The 22,639-nt window shown below is 41.0% G+C and overlaps 1 protein-coding gene across 1 annotated transcript in view; it reads left to right on the top strand.

Moving 5' to 3' along the window:
• tenm3 (teneurin transmembrane protein 3) overlaps positions 1–22,639 on the top strand; it is an 890,613-nt gene that overhangs the window by 237,921 nt on the left and 630,053 nt on the right. Inside the window, 1 exon segment of the mRNA XM_072677215.1 lies at positions 5,566–5,676. The gene's annotated coding sequence lies outside the window, so the exon portion shown is untranslated.

Consider the following 22,639-nt stretch of genomic DNA (forward strand, 5'->3'; position numbering starts at 1 on the left):
TACAGAATTCTATGTATTGTATATACAGAAATATACTTATACAGAACTAACTGTGCTAAATACAGTAAATATACAAAATAAACATTAAATATACACATCTGAATGTATTATAAATGCTAAATATGCATAATCTTACTAAATATACAGAATTAAACATATTACATTTACTAAATATATATAATTCAATGTATTAAGTATGCTTAATATAGTAAATATACATGTGCAGAACTAAACATACTAAATATAGTAAATATGCAACAAATATACACAACTAAATAAACTAAATCATACCAAAAACACAGTACTAAATGTAGTATAGTAAATAAAAATACAAAATTATAGATATTACATAAGTATGTACTAAATGTACCAAATATACATAATTAAATCTACTAAATATATAGAAATGTACTAAACCTGCAGACTAAATGCAGTATGTACAGAAACACAAAGAAATAAGACAATAAAACAAACAAACAAGATAAAATAGTAATAATAAATCTTAGAGTTTTCTGAAGCTCTCACCAGATCAGCCATTCTTTTGATGCACCAGAACCCGAAGAAAACACTCAATTCTGCAGTTTAAAAATACCTAATCAAACAAATATCTAATCACAAATAATGGACATCTAATACCAGTATTATTGTGATATTATTATGCATCCTTGATACAGGATATATTTTAAGTCGTTGTTATTATTATTATTATTATTATTGCCTAAAAATCTTATTAGTTATGAAGATGGTATTTGAAGGAGGTATCCAGCAGACTGCTAGTTCAAGTGTAAAAGTATATGTCTTATTGTAGAATAAAAAAAGCCAGTCTAATAAATCTGAAAGCTTAAACAGCTTCATATTTATTTTATTTTTTTTGAAAATATGAAGAGAAATTGAAGAGGTAAAGAGAAAAAAAATGCATTCCATTCTCCTGAATTAAGCAGAGATAGGTTTTCTGTTATTGCAGGCATCTGCTTGTCCTTATTTTAACTGGAGTTAAGGAAACATGTCCACTTATATAAAACACATTTCTCCAATTTTAATAAATCTTTTTTTTTATTTCCATACAGGAAGGTTGTTTTAGCACCCCCAGATAAACATCTCACTCGGAAACATGTATTTATTGCCGTTCGTCTGAATAAAAAATGACGCACATGTCCCTTTTATCTGATTCTCAGATAATGACTCCCAGGGTTATGAACACAGCGCTCTACCTACTCCCTGTACTGTATGTGCCTTATTTCATTTGGCTTCGGGACCCTGCCTTTAAACACACACACAATCGTGTTTGGCTTGGCTCCTACAGGAGATGATTTAGCTCCTAATGGCACATTTGTCAGCAGATAAAAGCATGGTGGAGTTACAGTATGGAGATTAATATTGCTAATGAGACATCCTTGTGTTGGAGACAGTAAGTCATGCTGAAGTCATGAGGGGTTCTGGACTGAGTGTCTAGGCAGTTGTGTCAACATTGTGTGGAAAGTACAGAAAGTTAGATGAGAAGTTGTTGAAGACAGATGGGATTTGTAGTCATCTAATCTGTATCTCGGGGATGTGCTGGAGGTCTTTAATAATGCAGAATCCTGCATGAACCCCTGCGTACCTTTCTGTGTAAGTCTGCATGTAGCGAACTGTTGGAGAAAGGGAGGTTTGTGTACACATCAGAAATGCAGTAACTGATACTGCAGCTGATATGAGCATTATGCAAGTTTCCGTTGGAATTATATAACCACTGAATCTACGGATGTAGAGGAGCTGACGTTGCCGTATGCCCTCTACACTCTTAGAAATTAAGGTTCTTCTTATGGTTCTTTGAGCGATGCCATAGAATAACCACTGTTTGTGGGTCTGAAGACACATCACTTCATGTAAAGGTTCTTTACCAATTTCATAGGTTCCTCATACTCACAAATACTGTTCTTCACAGAACCAGTGGTTCTTTTATGGCATTGAAGAACTTTTATTTTGAAGATTGTAGATGAAAGGGGGCTCTAAGTGGTCCAGGGATGGCAAGCAGCATGAGCCAGGGTTTGAACCAGCGACCCTCGGACCATAGTGGCCTCAGATAGCTGGTTCAACACTGCTTGCCACCAGCAGCCAGAATCTGAGAGAGCACAATTGGCTTCTCTGAGGGGTTTGTTGTGGGCATCTCTTCCCCATGTCACTCCTAGCGTGGTGCTGGTCGGCACAGGCGCCTGTTAGCGGTTGTATCGGAGCTGGGGAGCCATGCTTTCCTCAGAGTGTGCTAGCTACCTAGCGATGCTGCATTAGCAGCAGTTGGAAAAGAGGTGGTGGCTGGACTCACAGGTGTTGGAGGAGATGGGCTAGGCCTAGTCCATTGCTTTTGATAGAGGGAGTTCACTTGAACAGGGTGGGTTGGGGTATTTGGCATTCCGAATTGGGTCATGTAGAAAAATGAAATATTAAAGAAATATATGGCAATCTTCATTCTGACACAAATGTAAATCACATTTCTACTTCAGTTAGGAGTTTTCCATTCCTTACACTGACTGTGAAAATGCCTAAATATCGCAAACAAGCTTTTAACGTTAAAGGACTGTGTGCTGTGGTGCTATTTCCAGGAGTTCAGTGGACAAAGGTGACATAAGGCCGCAACTTTAGCCCTAGTGAAGTTCTCAGCCCTTCGGCTTACTCTTAAAATTGGAAGTTGGTGCCATAGATGAACCACTTTTGGTGCCATAAGGACATTTGTTTGACACATAGGGATGTGTGAAGATGTGAAGGTTAAAGGTTTAGAAAAATCTTCACTTTTCCTCGTCAATTTAACGTTAACATTAAATCGCTTCATGGAACCAAAATATTTGTTCCTAGGCATCACTCAATAAACCCATTTGAGCACCTTCATTGTTTATTAGAAGGTGTCTATCCATCTGGGGGAGTTTTCACACCTTAAAGCTAAACCAAAGTTCATGTTTGTGTTACATCTAGGGGTGTGCGATATTGCCAAGAAATGCTATCTCGATATTTTCTGGGATTCTGCTGATAACGATAATTAGACGATACTTTTCATCCTTCAAAATGTGTTTGTAAAAATCTTGCATTGCTTGCATAGATTGTTCTACGTACTTATTTTCTTAAAACTGATGCATTCAAGTAAAATAATAAAAAAATAACAGTGCAAGTATTGCTGACATTACAAACCTGTATCTTGTAAACTCTTTTTTCACATTAAATTGTAATTTAATATGAATGTACTATTTTTATATTTTAGTGAATATGTTAATGTAACTCTTAAGGCGTGGTTTTAAGTGGTTTCTGCAAAGAAAGTGACATCCTCGATAATGTCTGCTCGCACATCGTAAAAACAACAATTAAGATATTAGACGATACATATCGTACACCCCTAGTAACATCATGTACATTCAAAGGTGTCAAGTAACAAAGTACAAATACTTTACGTTACTTTACTACAGTATAAATGTTGGTTATCTAAACTTTACTGGAGTAATTCTTTATTTTTCAGACTTTTTACTTCTACTTCTCACATTTTCACCCAATTATCTGAACTTTCTCCTCCTTACATTTTAAAAACAGCCTCGTTCCTCCTATTTCATTTTCCTTTGTTTTCATTCCGGCTCGTCATCAGTAAAAACCCTCTCCAGATAAATCTCTCCATCCGGAAAGTGTGAGTCTGATCCTGATTGGATGAGAAGTATAAACAGACTCCATTCTGACTCCCTATTGGTTTATAAGAGATCCATCACACCTGCACACGTCCCGTCCCTCTCCGGCGAGCTCACAGCAGACGTCTGTAGTCTAGTATGAAGACTGTGTCCGTGGCAGAGACTCAAGAGAGCTGCAGTGAAACGTCCCGACTGAGCCCCACATTTACATTCCAATAAAGCTTATTGATCACACGCCTCTGAAGTCTGACTTTCTGCAGCTTTACAGAACTTCTAGACAACGACTCCTCATATTTTCCTCCATGAAGCTCATGTTAATGCTCAGTAGAGCACAGAGACGCTCCTTTAATAGAGCTGATATTACTGAAATGCTTCATTTTCAATGGGCAGATCTGCAGCTGAAACAGGAGCCTAGTGCAGCCCAACATTTTTAACATCAACATTTTAATAGAACATTCTCCTCATTATGGCTTTTAGAGAAATGGGTTTTGGGGAGGGGGGGGTAGTGCACTATAGACCCCTGTGGTGCGGCCTTTGTTTTCTTTCCATTACTTTTACTTTTCTACTTGAAGTGGTTCTGAAACCAGTACTTTTACACTTTTACTGGAGTAAAAAGCTTCAGTTGGTACTTCAGCTTCTATAGAAGTCTTTTTAAAACCATCTCCACTTGAGTAATGAATGTCAATACTTTTGACACCTTTGTGTACTTTTGATCCGGCTAGTTCTGGATTAATGAAATATCTACATCCCATTCTACGTGGCCTTCTATTCTGTCCTGTAAGACTGAGACTAGTTCCAGTTCACCAAATGAACACACTGGACCTGCAGCAGTCCTGCATCATCACAGACAGTTATAATCACCCCCATGTTCTCCGTCGCTCATTTCTACTGCTTTCCAGCTTCTTCTATTGTTTAACGTGTGACAGTAGTCTGCCCCAGCTTCCTGTAATTGGTTAGTAAGCCTGACCCATTCGAGTTTGGCCCGTTTTCACACTGCAAACGAGCCAAACTTCTGGGCAGGGGAGGCTCAGCGGTTAGAGCACCAGGTTATTGATGACAGGGTTGTGGGTTTTATACCTGGCTTCGCCAAGCTGCTACTGTCAGGCCCTTGAGTAAGGCTCGAGTTAACCCTCTCGGCTCCCCAGGCACTACAGCAATGACTGTAAGGCCACCAGTATAGGTACATGTACACACTGTGTCACTCTCTGTGTGTGTTCTCACCAGTGTGTAAGTATATGTGTGTGTGTGTGTGTTCACTGCACTGCACAACACAAATAGTGAACGTCGTTGTCTTTGTCTTGATCTGAAACCATAGTTCAGTTTGATCTGGGTCAAAAAATGTTGGTCTTGTGCTCCAGACTATGGTCTGAGGCACCTTTTGCACCTGCTGTTGAAAGATCTGAAGGTCTGGATCAAACAAGGTAGACGTGAAAGAACCCTAAGAAGAACCCTCATACCTTTTAGGACGTTTTAGGCCTAGCGCTGCTGATGCTTTGACCGTTTGCCCCCCGATATGGTATAATACTGCCGATTAACCCAGCACCCCCCTAGCACTAGCAAAGCTCCCGACACAAGGAGGTCAAGAACATGCAAAGCCAGCCACCTCCTCTAGTCAAACTGCCACTGATATGGCATCGCCGGGCAGACGATACACTCGGAGTCCTCGGCTCCGCCACACCCCCTAATAGACGCTTAAGAATGATGAGGGGAAAGGGCGCCATCTACCCACCCGGAGAGCGCTCGGCCTACTGTGCTTTCTTGAACTCTGGATGCTGATGGCAAAACTTCTCGGAAAAGTCTCGGAATTTGAACACGCGACCCCCATAGGCCATAGTGGCAGTGCATTAGACCGCTCGGAGCCCCAATAACGTCAAAGCAGCTGATGGAAACACTGATCAGTTCTCTCTTCAATTTTCTCTTACAGACTTTTACTGGCCCCCGGAACCACATTACTGCCTGGCCTTCACTCAGACGTCACGAGTTCGGAGACCAGACCACTGCTCCTGCCTTATTAGACGAATTATTAAAGAAGCAGGTACGAATATGCCACTGTTTACCGATTTTCTCGTCATTCTTCATCAGTTCTGGATTCAACAGATAATCCTGTCATACCAGTTCAGTCCCAGGCCTGGTAAATCTCACTTTCCCAGTAATTCGACCGTCCGTTAATGATCCTCTAATGCACCATCATAATAAAGCTTAGAGGCATTTAAACCCCAGCAAAGCTCGTAACGGGAACTCTCCAATCATCTAGATGCGATGGAGCACAACCTTCAGCTAATAACCAAGCAGCAACCGCAGACCAAAAGAAAAGCTGCCTCTCTCTTTTAAGAATGTACATGAAATGTTGCTCGGAGTTGGTGTGAACCTCTAATTGTAAAGAACAAAGTTTCATTGTCATGGAGAAACCAATTCCGACTCAATTATCTCAACTCCCCGCTGCTTATACCCTCTGTTGTGGCCGATCAAGTAGCCCTATGAGGTCCGTCTCCTCTGGAAAAAAAAGAAATTAATTATATATATTCCGAAATGAATACGTACGCAATGCTCACGCCGTCTACGCGACGGGTGAGGCTGTTCGCTCAGCGAGATTAATTTTCATATTCTCATTGTTAATTATCTCCAACCTCTTGAAGGTCAAAATGTGAGTGCAGAAAAAGGGAGGCCGAGGGAAAGGGAGCGATATCGAGGCTGGGCTCTAATAAGATTGAGGCATTGGCATCATTGTCGGTTTTGTTCAGGCCCAGGTCCCATTTAAAGGGATGTCCTGGCCGGTGTCAGTTAATTAAGCACACTTTGAGAAAAGCCGAGGAGATGAGATCCATTTCAGGCATGGAAGAAATGCCGGGGATATTTTTGTGGGCCATTGTGGACATGGTTCGATTTGAAATTATTTATTTATTTGTATTTATTTGTATTTGTATCTGTATTTTGGTAATTATGCCATTTCCAAAAAACTCTTCCCAGGCCTAACTGGAATGCTAGTCAATTTCCTAGAGCACAGTGGGAATAATTTCATAAGGCAGCCTTTGGCTGTGTTTACCTGGCCCAATCCAAAAGAGTCGCGTCCCGCTTCATGACCCAGTTTCTTTGTTATTATGTTTTGTGCAGAGGATAATGCGCTTTTGTGTCTTAATCATCTCTGGCTAAGTGGTAATTGCTCTATTGACGGCGTTACTGTACGGCTTTGACACGTCATTATTCACACTTAACTACTTGACCTGGAACAAATGTTAAAGCAATTACTGCTAAGAGCTCCTCCACGAGGAGCAGAACTGCCACAAACTTTGGTTTCAGGTAGGCTGTGAACGAGATGTTCCACTGATCTGAGCCGAAGCAGTCTCCCATCTGAAGTGGCTTTTATCTGCTTTCCATGTAATTTAGGCCACATTTTACAGGGTCTTTGCTTTTTAACCATGCATTAAACCTTGTTAATTAGCCCTACATTCTGCAAAGTGCAGAGATTTCGCTTTTATTGAGGTGTGTTATATATATATATATTTTATATATATATAATTTTTTTTTTTTTTTTTTTTTTTTTTTTACATTGATTTAACACTCAATTTAACATTATTGCTTTTCAGAAGTTGTTCAATGTACAATAGAATACACTGATCTAATGATTAGTATAATATAATAAAATAATAACTTGCAAGAAATCAATCATGTTTGCATTAAAACTTTAACATAATCAGAATCTGTCGTTATTAATTTATTTAAGCATGGCCTAAACTGTATAAGAGTATAGAACTATAACAGTCTGGTAGGCATTTGGGTTGGTAGAGGGAGATGCACTATAAGGACAAAAATATTGGGACACCTACTCATTCATTGTTCAATCAACGCTATTTTTTGTGTGTTAGAGTAACTGTCCCTACTGTCCAGAGAAGAAGGCTAGATTTGTTGGACTATATTTTACTAGATACATTGCTGTGAGGATTTGGTTGCTTTTAAAGGCAAGCGTCAGGATTTAGTAAGGCCAGGATTTTGGTTAATAATGATCACCACTCTACTTCATCCCCAACTCACCCTAAAAGTACTGGATGGAGCTCCACCACCATCATTCCAGAGAACACAGTTCTTCCACTGCTCCAGAGCTCCTCAATGCTGGGGGGCTTCATACCCCTCTACTAGCCCACGCCTGGTTTGATTAGGCAGCATGGTGCCGATAGGGTCATCTAGTTTATCTGCTCTAGAGAGTCCTAATGTATTGGCAGTGTGAGTGCATTTGAACATGTGTGTGTGTGTCGGCAACAGGAACAACTTATGGGAATAGGTGAAACCATCCATTAGAAGGGGTGTCCACAAACATTTGGAGCTTTACAGGAGGTGGAAAAAACCCTTCCTAACTTTAAATGGAAGTCATTGTAAAACAATATCATCAAAGTCATTTTGGAGCATTTCTATTGGTCATCATGAAATTCTGATGCAATGTAAAAAATAAATAAATAAATAAATAAATTTACAGTATGTCAAAGAGTGAAAAAAATGACAAAAATGGAGATACAGGGTTTTTTTTGTTGTTTTTTTTATATACAGTGGCAATATACAGTTATATATATAAATGTTTAATAATTAATTTTAGTCTTTCCTTTTATGGTTTATAGATTGATCTTAATAATGCTGTCCCCCTACACCCCTCTCTCTCTCTCTCTCTCTCTCTCTCTCTCTCTCTCTCTCGCTCTGCCTCTCACGTGATTAAAATTTAAGCAGTACTCATGTCACTCCTGTTGGTTTTTGCCGAGTGGCTGGCCGGTGCCCTGGGGAGGCTAGTGTTTGTCTGCGAAGACCCGGACAAGCGGGGTTAAACCGTGTCATCCATCCTGCGCCTCATCCGGCCCGACAGTAGAAGAGGGGTGCTGGCTGACCCGGCTGGTGTCACATTAATTATGGCAATAATCACTCATCGAGTCAGCTGCACTCCGCTGCACCGCTGTTCCGCTACGTGACTGCCTGGCCACCGACGCCAACAGCCCTCCACCACACTGGAATTAACACGCAGCCTTTATTCATTTAGCTGGTTCAACTGGGCCAGCGTGCTTTTGCCTCTTCGGCGGACTAACCGCTAGCGCCGGCGTCTGATAACCAGGTTAGCAGTTAATGTCAGTATTCATAACGCTCGCGAGACGACGGGCGGGATGAAAATCGTTCGCTGCTGCTCTGTTTCCATTGCTTACAACATGACAGGAGCAGGAAGCTGAGAGCAAGAGACAGCAGGTCAAGGGTTTCCTTCAGCTGCTGAAATTGTTCTCAGTGTGCGGCGTCCATTACTATAACTATTACCTTCCTAAGCTATTCACACACGTAGGCCGGATGCGCCGGAAGGAACGAGGCGCGGTGCGAAGGGTTAAATAGCAGTCGAACACAGATAACCTCCACCGATCTGATGTCATCGCCGGCTGTATTGAGCCTCTGACATTTGCGGAGGAAAAACCCAATTGAACCGGTGCCCGACTACAAAGGTGAACCCGACACATTGGCTCGTTTGAAGCAGCGCTATCGTGTCGGGGTCATCCTCGAATGAGGTTATCGCTGACCTTCCATCTTATTTATTATTTATTGAATTGTAGGCAATAGCAGAGAACATAAAGATCCAAGATTACATAAAAGACCCATTAAATGTCCACAAAAAGATCTCTGCAGGATGTCGGAAATCTAAATACTGTGCACAGGAGTCAAGCTCTGTGAGGTGGTGTGTGTTAATTACACTGACTATATGAACACAGCACTGAATATAATAGTGCTTCAGTTATGAAAAATCTGGAATTATGAGCAGGGTTGCATAATATAAGTAGAATATTGCAATTTAGTTTTTTATGGATGTCCAAATATTTCTGGACACCTCTTTATTGAGCTGTGGAACTGTGTTGTCTGAAATGATGGTGATGCTCCATCCAGTACCTGGTATCTAACATCCTGACCTGACTAATGCTCTTTTTTGCTGAATGCAATCAAATCCTGACAGCAATGCTCCAACATCAAGTAACATCATCCTTGAACAGTAGTGAGCAAAGGCCTCATGCCAGGCCACTCTTTGTTCTTTCAGAAGTTGGTGGTGGTGGTGAAGGACCTGTGCTGACTTCTAGAAGCCCCAGTTAACCAACTAATCCACCCCCTAGTATTAGCCACGCCCCCGGCACTAGAAGGTTAAGGACTTAACACACGTCTCCTACAATACATGTGAAGCCAGGGACACAGCAGAGTGACACACACCAGCTAACAGATCCCTGTGCTGGCCAATATCGCTTCAGAGGTAATGAGAGGAGAGAGCGCCATCTACCCAGTTGTGCCCTCTCAGACTCCGGCCGTTGATGGCAAAGCAGCGTGGCTCGGGTATTTGAACCTCGTGACCCCCGGGGCTATAGTGGCAGCGCATTAGCCACCTCTAAGCCAATCTGAGCCCCATTCAGCAGTGTTTCTAAACTTTCATAGCTGGCTTATTTGCATGTTGTCAATACTTTGAGGCCTTGTTGGGATAGCGGGTCGGCACCGTATTCTGCAGCTCTTAAGTGGCCTCAGACTCTTTCAGCGGCGTTAAAGTAAGACGTTGAATAAAACTGAGCAGTTCCATGTTAATGCATTATTCAGCAGAACACGTTCTTAGTGTTCTTTATGTCTTTTGATTATATCTCACGCTTGTTTTATGTGACCTATGGAAAGAAGGATTATATCAGGCCATAGGGGATAATAATGAAGAGCAGAGCGCATATTTAACCGGTGTTATGGTGCTCTCCAGTCGGCTGCGTGCACTTCTTCTCTTTGTACATCCTCGCTCAGACAACACCTGCACTTCCCCATAACCTTACAGGGGGGCGTTTATTTATTTATTTATTTATTATTTATTTTATTTTATTTTATTTCTCCTGCTTTGAAATTCAGCGCAAGTGTTCAGTCGTCAATTCCTCCCTCTACTCCTTTTATGAATAGGAAATAAGAGATGTATATCAAATAAAGAGAAAATAAAGTGGGGCAAAATAGTGGGGGCCGAGGCCGCAGGATACTACTGTGCGCGAGCGAGTGTGTACATTATGGCGAAAAGGGCCAGTGAATTTAGATGAGACGTTTATGATTCCTGCGCTGGAGGGTTCACTCAATCCATATCAATAATGCAGCCCTCTTTTGAAATGGATTGTTTTAACATACATTTATTAGGACAAACAGAATAATGCAGCGTTCTTCTCAGTGTTTGCTGCTGTTCCTGCGGATCCCCACTGCTGTTTGGCCTCACTTTTATGAGGAGATTTGCCCTCTCGCCTTTTTTTTTTTCTCTCTCCACCCAGCGGGCCTGAACTCTACATGCAGTTGTATAGAGGGAGTGTTTTTGCAGGATCTCACTCCTGGGAATCCCATTGGCTTCACATGTGTCCTACAAACTTGATCATCAGGTGTGGTCCCAGCCAGCATGCTGGGTGGAACGTGGGCTAGGTGGGTTCCAGGTGGGCATTGGCTCAGAGTGGGTTACTAGGAACCAGTTGGGCTGTCATAATAGACCCCTTTTTTACAGTCCACCCTAATCTCCATCTAGGCCTCATGTGCAGTGTACAACCCAGATGGGGCTCATGTTGAACCCCTCCTTGGTTCCATTGCTGGGCATCAATATGTGGGGCCAGCATGGAACCTTTCTGGTTCCCAGTTGCATGCAGTAACCATGCAGGCCCCACATGGGCATGTTATCTGGGCTCTACAATCTGTAGTTCGATGAGTGGTTGGTGTAGCACAGTACTAAATAATTTGTAAAGTAGACTGACTAGCTTCAGTGCATTGCTGCACGGTCTGCTGTAACTTAACAACACTGCCTTCCTTGTAGCAGACTTGGGTTCAATTCCCCAGCTAAACAAGCACACCACACTACAGCAGTACAACTACAAAGTCCTTGGGTAAAATTCTCAACACTACATTCTCCTACATGGTTCAAATGCGAGAGCTCTGGGTAAGAGCATCAGACAAATGATGAGAATGTTAAAACAAACAAACAAAAAAAACAACAACTACCAAATGACAGTAGAAAACACTGACGCCGTGGTTCCTTTCCCTCCCGTCATATAGAAATTAAGCCAAACCTGGCCGCCGTGTTGCCAAATTTGCCAACCAGACTTTGCGCAGTAGAGACCAAAGGACTCTTCTACTCATTTGGTAGACCCGCCCCCTTCTCCCAGAACAAGACTTAGTGTCTCAGACCGTCTTCATTGAGCTTCCATCGCTGAACCAGAGCGGATTTCAGTCCAGTTTGTCCAGTTTGTCTGTAATTTATTTTATTTCTCCCCAATTTTGATCACCGATAACCCAACCCGTATCTATTCCCCATTCGTCATCACTCGCAACACCCCCAATACTAGTGAGGGCGAGACCAACATACGCCCCCTCCGACACGTGCACAGCCAGCCATGCCTCTTTCTCTCTTCAAACTGATGCTGATGCAACGTCACCAGGCAACCAACCAGGCGCCTGCATTCTGGTTCTGACGCACCGGCTAGCAGTGAAGCCAGTGACGGCCGGCACCGCACTAAAGTGATGTTGGGGGATAGCGCCATCTACCCACCCTAGAGAGAGCAAGGACAATTGCGCTCTCTCAAGGCCCGGCTGCCTGCTGAAGGCTAGCAGCATGATTGGGATACGAACCAACGACCCTCTAATCACAGTGACAGTACGCTGGACCGCCCAAGGCCCCCTATATTTTGCTATTTTATATTATTCATTTATATTTTTATATATGTTGCACATGGATGCTAGAATTGGTTTAGAATTATATACTTCAGAAAATTGTTTTTATTAAAAATAATAATTCCCTGACTATGAAAAATAGAGAATAGTAGAGTAGCGGTTACAACAAGTCAACAAGTAGTGATGATCCCTGAGCTCTGCTATATATCTTGATTCTCTAAAAACATGTGAGGGTGAAGCAGTTTCCCCATGTAAGCCACATGCTCTGGCCAAAGCACTGGAGACTTCGGTGTTTTGCCTCATTAAACACACCTCATTTAACTCGTCAGCTAATTAGCAAGGCCTTCATGAGTGGAATTCTCAGTGTTCGAAGAGTGAAAACGCTAATCTGTGAGGAGCTGTGGCCTGGAACCAAACCAGTTTCCCTTCTGATATGAGTAAGTGCAGTGCTTCAGCTCGGAAGCTGCACGATGAAGACAAGTTGTCCTACTGTCCTTTTTAATTTAATAAAAAAAAACGAATTAATTTGTAATTCAAATACCCTCTTCGTGTTTGTGTGCACAATAACATTCAGTCCAGGCTCTTATATGCACAAATATGTCATATCAGAACATTATGACTACCTAAATACCCTTAAATACCCTTAACTAGGATGACACAGCGAGACATCGCGGCATGGACTGTATTAGGTGAGGGAAGGTGTTCGTTATAGAGGTGAACTGGTCCACAGCGAGGCGTCTATACAGTTGGTACAGCATTGAGCTGTGGAGCAGTGGAACTGTGTCCTCTGCAATATGGTAGGAGCTCCATCCAATACTTTTGGGAAGTGATGGGTTGGGGAATGGGGATGAGGTGGAGTGGTGATCATCAAACATCCTGATCTTGTAAAAGCTCTTGTCGCTGATCGCAATCAAATCTCACAGCAATGCTCCTCCAAAATCTCGTAGAATACCTTCTTCTCTGGACAGTTACTAGAGTTTACAGTTACTCCAACAAGCGCAGGATCAACCCTTTATTTTAAAGAAACAGTGATTGAGCAGGTGTCCCAATACTTTTGTCCAGATATTGTAAAAGCTCTTGTTGCTGATTACAATCAAATCTCACAACAATGCTCCTCCAAAAACTCGTAGACAGTCTTCTTCTCTATACAGTTACTAGAGTTTACAGTTACTCCAACAAGCACAGGATCAACCCTTTATTTTAAAGAAACCGTGATTGAGCAGGTGTCCCAATACTTTTGTCCAGACATTGTGTCATTTTATTTGTCGGTTGTAGCTGTTTGCACAGTTCTTCTGTATGCATCCATCATCCCAAAGGCCTTCTGCAGCATCTGCTGGGTCAGAGCGTGAGGTCACGTCGTGGACTTTCTACGTATGTTCTCCGCAAATGCGAGAATGTGAGGGTTAATGCTCGCAAGCTGCTGCGGAAACGAGCACCGAAGCCGTCTCCGTTCAGTAAGTAAAGCTGGGTTATTAGAGAGTGAAAACAGCTGTCTTGTCCTACAAAAAAAAATAATAGCTGGAATTTATTCTGCATGTAACTTTTTGAAAGTGCTCACAATGAGGGCTTGATGAGTGGTTTGAAACACCAGCTCCATGCTGTGGTAATTACTGTACATTCAGAAGCTGCCTGGCTTGCAGGAGCATCACAGCCATGATAGAGAGAGAGAAGCAGGATGCGGGATGGTGGGGGGTGTATTAGGTATCAGATTTTGGCTGTCTGTACCGCTCAGAGCCCTAAAGCACCCTACCAGCCTTTCCTCATAGGAGACCCTGCCTGGAGATGTTGGAACAGGTATTAATGCATTAACACCGGAGCTGCTGAGCCTGGCCGCATGCCTGCTATCTCCTTACCCCTCAGCTATAAGAGAGGCCTTTTGTGGGACTGTGTTGTGTTTTGAGGAACGATGGAGGCATCTACTTGTGCTCGGCTCTGATGGGCGCTGGCTTGCTTGTTTAGGAATGGATGGCGCATCATCTCCTCTTGTTGCTTCTGTCTTGCTATCATTTACTATCTGTTTCTTAATAGTTGGTTTAACGTATAAACAAATGCACACACAGACACCCATAATCCCATGTTACACATGCCTCAAATCGCTGAATTATTCAGTACCTACTTCCAAATTTTGAGTATATAGTTTGAATTGTTTAGTAAATACTGTGAATTATTCTGATTTTACTGTGAATTTTATGAAGTATCTATTAAAATTATTAAGTATCTGCTATGAATGATTCAATAACTATTAAGAACTATTAATCCAGCTCCTTAATTATTTAGTCTCTACTGTAAATTATTTAGTATCTGCTAGTAGTTTGGCAGTATCTGCTGTGGCCTGTTCACTAAAGCCAATTAATTACTCAGTACAGACTATGGAATTTTCAGTAACTATGAAATGGTCAGTGTCTAATTTTAATTATTGAGGATCTACCATGACTTATTCAGTATCTGCTATGAATTATCCAGTAACTACTAGTAATTAGGCAGTATCTACCATGTCTTATTCAGTAAATACAATGAATTATTTAGTATCTACTAGTAATTAGGCAGTATCTACTAGTAATTAGGCAGTATCTACTGTGACGCCTTCAGTAAATACAATTAATTATTTAGTATCTACTAGTAATTAGGCAGTATCTACTAGTAATTAGGCAGTATCTACTGTGACGTATTCATATATTATACTAGTAATTACTCAGTATAAACATAGTAATTACTAGTAGATACAGTGACATATTCAGTAAATGCAACAAATTATTTAGTATATACTAGTAATTAGACAGTATCTACCATGTTCTATTCAGTAAATACAATGAATTATTTAGTATCTACTAGTAATTACGCTGTATCTACTGTGACTTATTCAGTAAATACAATGAATTATTTAGTATATACTAGTAATTAGACAGTATCTATCATGTCTTATTTAGTAAATACAATGAATTATTTAGTATCTACTAGTAATTACTCTCTATCTACTGTGACATATTCACTAAAACATGTGATTTAGTATCTGCTATTAATTATTCAGTATGTAATATGAATTGTTCAGTATCTACCAGTAATCATTCTGTATCTACTGTATCTTATTCAGTAAATACAATTAATTATTCAGTTTTTTACTATGAATTGTTCAGTATACACTATTAATTAGGCAGTATCTACTAGTAATTATTCATTATCTACTATGACTCATTCAGTATACACTATTATTCAGTGTATACTATGAATTGTTCAGTGTATCCACTATTAATTAGGCAGTATCTACTATGAATTATTCATGATATATTAATAATTATTCAGTATCTACTTAATCTTATTCAGTAAATACAATGAATTATGTAGTATCTACTAGTAATTACTGTGTATCTACTGTCACTTACTCAGTAAATACAATGAGTTATTTAGTATCTGCTATGAATTATTCAGTATCTAATATGAATTGTTTAGTATCCATATCAGTACCAGTAATTATTCTATATCTACTGTGTCTTATTCAGTGAATAAAGTAAATTATTCAGTATCTGCTATGAATTATTCTGTATCTACTAGTAATGAGATAGTATCTGCTATTAGTTATTCAGTATAAACAATAGATTAGGCAGTAGCTACTATAATTTATTCAGTCACTGTAAATTATTCAATTTCTACTATTATTGTTCAGTACATACTATTAATTAGTCAGTATTTACTAGTAATTATTCATTATCAACTGTGACTTATTCAGTATACACTATTATTCAGTGTATTCTATAAATTGTTCAGTGTATCCAATATTTTGACAATGTCTACTAGTAATTATTCATTATCTACTGCATCTTTTTTCAATAAATACAATGCATTATTTAGTATCTGCAATTACTTATTCAGTATATAAAAGTAATTATTCTGTATTCTAGTAATTGCTCTGTATCTACTGTGACTTATTCAGTAAATACAATGAGTTAGTCAGTATCTGCTATTAATTATTTAATATCTAATATGAATTGTTCAGTATCTACTAGTAATAATTCTGTATCTACTGTATCTAATTCAGTAAAAACAATGAAATATTCAGTACCGACTAGTACAATGAGTTATTCAGTATCTACTATTAATTATTTAATATCAGGAATAGATAAGGCAGTATCTATTTTAAATTATTCAGTCACTGTGAATTATTCGCTTTCTACTTTGAATTGTTCAGTGTATCCTATTAATTAGGCAGCATCTACTTGTAATTATTTAGTATCCAGCATTAATTATTGCATATCCATCACTATTTATGCAGCATCTACTCTAATAATTCTGTATGAAAATGTGGAACTGATTCTTGCGTATAAATCCTTCATGGAATTTTCAGTAATTATGAAATGGTCAGTATCTAGTATTAATTGCGGAGTGTCTCCCATGACTTATTCAGTCTCTATAATTAAATATTAAGTGTCTCTTATGACTAATCCAGTATCAAATATGAATTATTCAGTATCCATTACTGTTTATTCTGTATTTGCTATGAAAACATAGAACTTTTCACAGACAAATCAAGAAAATTCATTGCATCACTAAGCACACACACACACACACACACACACACACACACACACTCAAACAAACAATGAAACGCACCTTCATCCAACTTATACATACCGCTCCACACTTCCACCGTGCAGTGATGGTACCATCTGGAGTTTTTCTGCCTGGCTGGTGTTTCTGTCCCATAGTGAGTGTGAGTGTGTGTGCAGGGAGAACCTCTCTCACCTCCCCCTGTCCCCTCCCTCTGCCTGTCTATCACTAAATAAATATATAATCATCATCCCACACTCAGTGCATTAGGCCAGCCATGTGTGATAATTGGATATAACGGTGAGATTAGTGATCCTTTTAACGTTGGGGTCTGATTAAGGCAGAAGTTGTTGTCATTCAGATGCTGTGTCACCTTCAATTACATGGGGGTTACTGAACTGCACCACTGTCCTGCACTTCTTGTGGCCTGGACTGTTGTCTACCTTTTGTCTGTGTTTGTGTGTATGTGTAAGTATGCACGTGGACGTGTGTGTGTGTGTGTGTGTGTGTGTGTGTGTGTGTGTGTAACCAAAAAAAGTCACCTAAAAGAAACTTGATGGCTACTTTGTTGTGCCACCTTGAATTGGCTTGCCATGTTCGGAAAAGTGCTTATGAAGTTTTTAGCAGCTGAGGTATGAAAGAATCCATTCATCTGTCAGCTCAGTGTGCTCTCTGTGCTTCGGATACAAGCGTCTCTGCACTAGCTCCTGTTAAAAGCCTAAAACCCTTATATAACCTCTCCTGAACTCAATAAAGCCTACTGTATGCCTCTGTGTGTGTGTGTATAGCTGCTTGTGAAAGTGTCGGCACACACAGCCATTATCCACTTGGTTTTGTGTACAGCAGTGTTCGGGGTAGTAGAAATACGATGCAGGCCTGGAGGAAAAGTGAAGGAGTCGGAAAAGTGGCTGATAGACTCTAAAGCAGGGCTAAAAGAGTCAGGAAAGGTGGTAGTACACTATGAATCCGCATTTAAAGAGTCAGGGAAGGTGGAGGTACACTCTGAAGTAGGGGTAAAAAAGTCGGGTACCCACTGAATCATGGGTAAAAAAGTCAGAAAAGGTGGTAGTACACTGAAGCAGGCATTTAAAGAGTCAGGAAAGGTGGTAGTACACTGAAGCGGGTGGTGGGGGGGGGGTTGGCTCAGGAAAGGTGGGCGTTCACTCTGAAAAGGTAGTTATAGAGTCTGGAAAGGTGTTAGTACACTCTAAGGAGGCATTTAAAGAGTCGGCCGTTCATTCTGAAAAGGTAGTTATAGAGTCTGGAAAGTTGGTAGTACACTCTAAGGAGGCAGATGGTAGTGTACACTGAAGCGGGGTAAAACAGTGGGGTACCCCCTGAATTGAAGGTAAATGAGTCAGGAAAGTTGGTAGTACACTGAAGCGGGGGGGGGGTGGGGTGTCTCAGAAAAGGTAGTTATAGAGTCTGGAAAGGTGTTAGTACACTCTAAGGAGGCATTTAAAGAGTCGGCCGTTCATTCTGAAAAGGTAGTTATAGAGTCTGGAAAGTTGGTAGTACACTCTAAGGAGGCAGATGGTAGTGTACACTGAAGCGGGGTAAAACAGTGGGGTACCCCCTGAATTGAAGGTAAATGAGTCAGGAAAGTTGGTAGTACACTGAAGCGGGGGGGGGGGGGGGGGGTGTCTCAGAAAAGGTGGGTGTTCACTCTAAGGAGGCATTTAAAGAGTCAGATAACGTGGTAGTGTACACTGAAGCGGTGTAAATGAGTCAGAAAAGGTGGTAGTACACTGAAGCAGGCATTTAAAGAGTCAGGAAAGGTGGTAGTACACTGAAGCGGGTGGGGGGGGTTGGCTCAGGAAAGGTGGGCGTTCACTCTGAAAAGGTAGTTATAGAGTCTGGAAAGTTGGTAGTACACTCTAAGGAGGCATTTAGAGAGTCGGATAGGGTGGTAGTGTACACTAAAGCGGAGTAAAACAGTGGGGTACCCCCTGAATTGAAGGTAAATGAGTCAGGAAAGTTGGTTGTACACTGAAGCGGGGGGGGGTCTCAGAAAAGGTGGGTGTTCACTCTAAGGAGGCATTTAAAGAGTCAGATAACGTGGCAGTGTACACTGAAGCGGTGTAAATGAGTCAGAAGAGGTGGGAGTACACTTTGAAGCAGGGGTAAAAGAGTTGCACGGGTATGTTATAGAGTTTGTAAAGGGGCGGGAGGGGGCCCAGGAAAGGTGGGGGTTCACTCTGAAGAGGCTGTTATAGAGTCTGGAAAGTTGGTAGTACACTCTAAGGAGGCATTTAAAGAGTCAGATAGGGTGGTAGTGTACACTAAAGCGGGGTAAATGAGTCAGGAAAGGTGGGAGTATACTTTGAAGCAGGGGTAAAATAGTTGAGCAAGAGGGTAGTGCACTTTGAAGCGGGGTAAAGGAGTTAGGAAAGGTGGGAATACACTTTGAAGCAGGGGTAAAGGAGTTAAGAAAGAGGGTAGTACACTCTGAAGCAGGGTAAAATAGTTGAGAAAGAGGGTAGTGCACTTTGAAGCGGGGTAAAAGAGTTAGGAAAGGTGGGAGTACAGTCTGAAGCAGGCGTAAAATAGTTGAGAAAGAGGGTAGTGCACTTTGAAGCAAGGTAAAGGAGTTGAGAAAGAGGGTAGTACACTTTGAAGCAGGGGTAAAGGAGTTAGGAAAGGTGGAAGTACAGTCTGAAGCAAGGGTAAAAGTGTTGAGAAAGAGGGTAGTACACTTTGAAGCAGGGGTAATATAGTTGAGAAAGAGGGTAGTGCACTTTGAAGCAGGGGTAAAACAGTTGAGAAAGAGGGTAGTGCACTTTGAAGCGGAGTAAAAGAGTTAGGAAAGGTGGGAGTACAGTCTGAAGCGGGGTAAAAGAGTTGAGAAAGAGGGTAGTGCACTTTGAAGCGGGGTAAAAAAGTTAGGAAAGGTGGGAGTACAGTCTGAAGTAATTATTCTGTATTCTAGTAATTGCTCTGTATCTACTGTGACTTATTCAGTAAATACAATGAGTTAGTCAGTATCTGCTATTAATTATTTAATATCTAATATGAATTGTTCAGTATCTACTAGTAATAATTCTGTATCTACTGTATCTAATTCAGTAAAAACAATGAAATATTCAGTACCGACTAGTACAATGAGTTATTCAGTATCTACTATTAATTATTTAATATCAGGAATAGATAAGGCAGTATCTATTTTAAATTATTCAGTCACTGTGAATTATTCGCTTTCTACTTTGAATTGTTCAGTGTATCCTATTAATTAGGCAGCATCTACTTGTAATTATTTAGTATCCAGCATTAATTATTGCATATCCATCACTATTTATGCAGCATCTACTCTAATAATTCTGTATGAAAATGTGGAACTGATTCTTGCGTATAAATCCTTCATGGAATTTTCAGTAATTATGAAATGGTCAGTATCTAGTATTAATTGCGGAGTGTCTCCCATGACTTATTCAGTCTCTATAATTAAATATTAAGTGTCTCTTATGACTAATCCAGTATCAAATATGAATTATTTGCGGGGTAAAACAGTGGGGTACCCCCTGAATTGAAGGTAAATGAGTCAGGAAAGTTGGTAGTACACTGAAGCGGGGGGGGGGGTGGGGTGTCTCAGAAAAGGTAGTTATAGAGTCTGGAAAGGTGTTAGTACACTCTAAGGAGGCATTTAAAGAGTCGGCCGTTCATTCTGAAAAGGTAGTTATAGAGTCTGGAAAGTTGGTAGTACACTCTAAGGAGGCAGATGGTAGTGTACACTGAAGCGGGGTAAAACAGTGGGGTACCCCCTGAATTGAAGGTAAATGAGTCAGGAAAGTTGGTAGTACACTGAAGCGGGGGGGGGGGGGGGGGTGTCTCAGAAAAGGTGGGTGTTCACTCTAAGGAGGCATTTAAAGAGTCAGATAACGTGGTAGTGTACACTGAAGCGGTGTAAATGAGTCAGAAAAGGTGGTAGTACACTGAAGCAGGCATTTAAAGAGTCAGGAAAGGTGGTAGTACACTGAAGCGGGTGGGGGGGGTTGGCTCAGGAAAGGTGGGCGTTCACTCTGAAAAGGTAGTTATAGAGTCTGGAAAGTTGGTAGTACACTCTAAGGAGGCATTTAGAGAGTCGGATAGGGTGGTAGTGTACACTAAAGCGGAGTAAAACAGTGGGGTACCCCCTGAATTGAAGGTAAATGAGTCAGGAAAGTTGGTTGTACACTGAAGCGGGGGGGGGTCTCAGAAAAGGTGGGTGTTCACTCTAAGGAGGCATTTAAAGAGTCAGATAACGTGGCAGTGTACACTGAAGCGGTGTAAATGAGTCAGAAGAGGTGGGAGTACACTTTGAAGCAGGGGTAAAAGAGTTGCACGGGTATGTTATAGAGTTTGTAAAGGGGCGGGAGGGGGCCCAGGAAAGGTGGGGGTTCACTCTGAAGAGGCTGTTATAGAGTCTGGAAAGTTGGTAGTACACTCTAAGGAGGCATTTAAAGAGTCAGATAGGGTGGTAGTGTACACTAAAGCGGGGTAAATGAGTCAGGAAAGGTGGGAGTATACTTTGAAGCAGGGGTAAAATAGTTGAGCAAGAGGGTAGTGCACTTTGAAGCGGGGTAAAGGAGTTAGGAAAGGTGGGAATACACTTTGAAGCAGGGGTAAAGGAGTTAAGAAAGAGGGTAGTACACTCTGAAGCAGGGTAAAATAGTTGAGAAAGAGGGTAGTGCACTTTGAAGCGGGGTAAAAGAGTTAGGAAAGGTGGGAGTACAGTCTGAAGCAGGCGTAAAATAGTTGAGAAAGAGGGTAGTGCACTTTGAAGCAAGGTAAAGGAGTTGAGAAAGAGGGTAGTACACTTTGAAGCAGGGGTAAAGGAGTTAGGAAAGGTGGAAGTACAGTCTGAAGCAAGGGTAAAAGTGTTGAGAAAGAGGGTAGTACACTTTGAAGCAGGGGTAATATAGTTGAGAAAGAGGGTAGTGCACTTTGAAGCAGGGGTAAAACAGTTGAGAAAGAGGGTAGTGCACTTTGAAGCGGAGTAAAAGAGTTAGGAAAGGTGGGAGTACAGTCTGAAGCGGGGTAAAAGAGTTGAGAAAGAGGGTAGTGCACTTTGAAGCGGGGTAAAAAAGTTAGGAAAGGTGGGAGTACAGTCTGAAGCAGGCATAAAATAGTTGAGAAAGAGGGTAGTGCACTTTGAAGCGGGGTAAAAGAGTTAGGAAAGGTGGGAGTACACTCTGAAGCAGGGGTAAAGGAGTTGAGAAAGAGGGTAGTACACTCTGAAGCAGGGTAAAAGACTCAGGAAGAGTGGGAGTACCCCATGAAGCATAAAATGTAGAAGTGTTCTCTGATGATGGGGTAAAAGAGGAAGAGGAATAATAGACAGAAGCTTGGGTAAAGAGTCAGGAATGGGGTAATAGATTGGGTCTGGGGTAAAATGAGTCAGGAAGGGTAAGCGACAGGAGCTGAGACAAAAGAATGAGACTTAGAAAGGAGGGTAAAAGACTGATGCTAGGGTAAAGGACTAAGGCTAGGGGTAAATTGACTGGGGGGAAATGAGCCAGCCCCAGCATGAGAGGGGTAAAAGACTGAAGCTGGGGTAGAAGTGGCTGGGGGGTGAAATGCTACTCCAGTCATGGATACAGTGTGTATTATTAATACTGTGCATCATTGACATCACTCTGGTATTCCTGTATTTTTAATATTGCAGTATATAGTGGAGAAATTATAAATAAATAGAAATAGATATGTATTTATATATTTATACATTATAATATATTATTATTATATAACAATTAAATAAATAAAAACATTATGACGGTTTGCAGGGGTTTTTTTTATTATTTAAAATACACTGTCGTTCA

Source organism: Salminus brasiliensis, chromosome 4, assembly GCF_030463535.1.
Source record: "Salminus brasiliensis chromosome 4, fSalBra1.hap2, whole genome shotgun sequence".
NCBI classification, from domain to species: domain Eukaryota; kingdom Metazoa; phylum Chordata; class Actinopteri; order Characiformes; family Bryconidae; genus Salminus; species Salminus brasiliensis.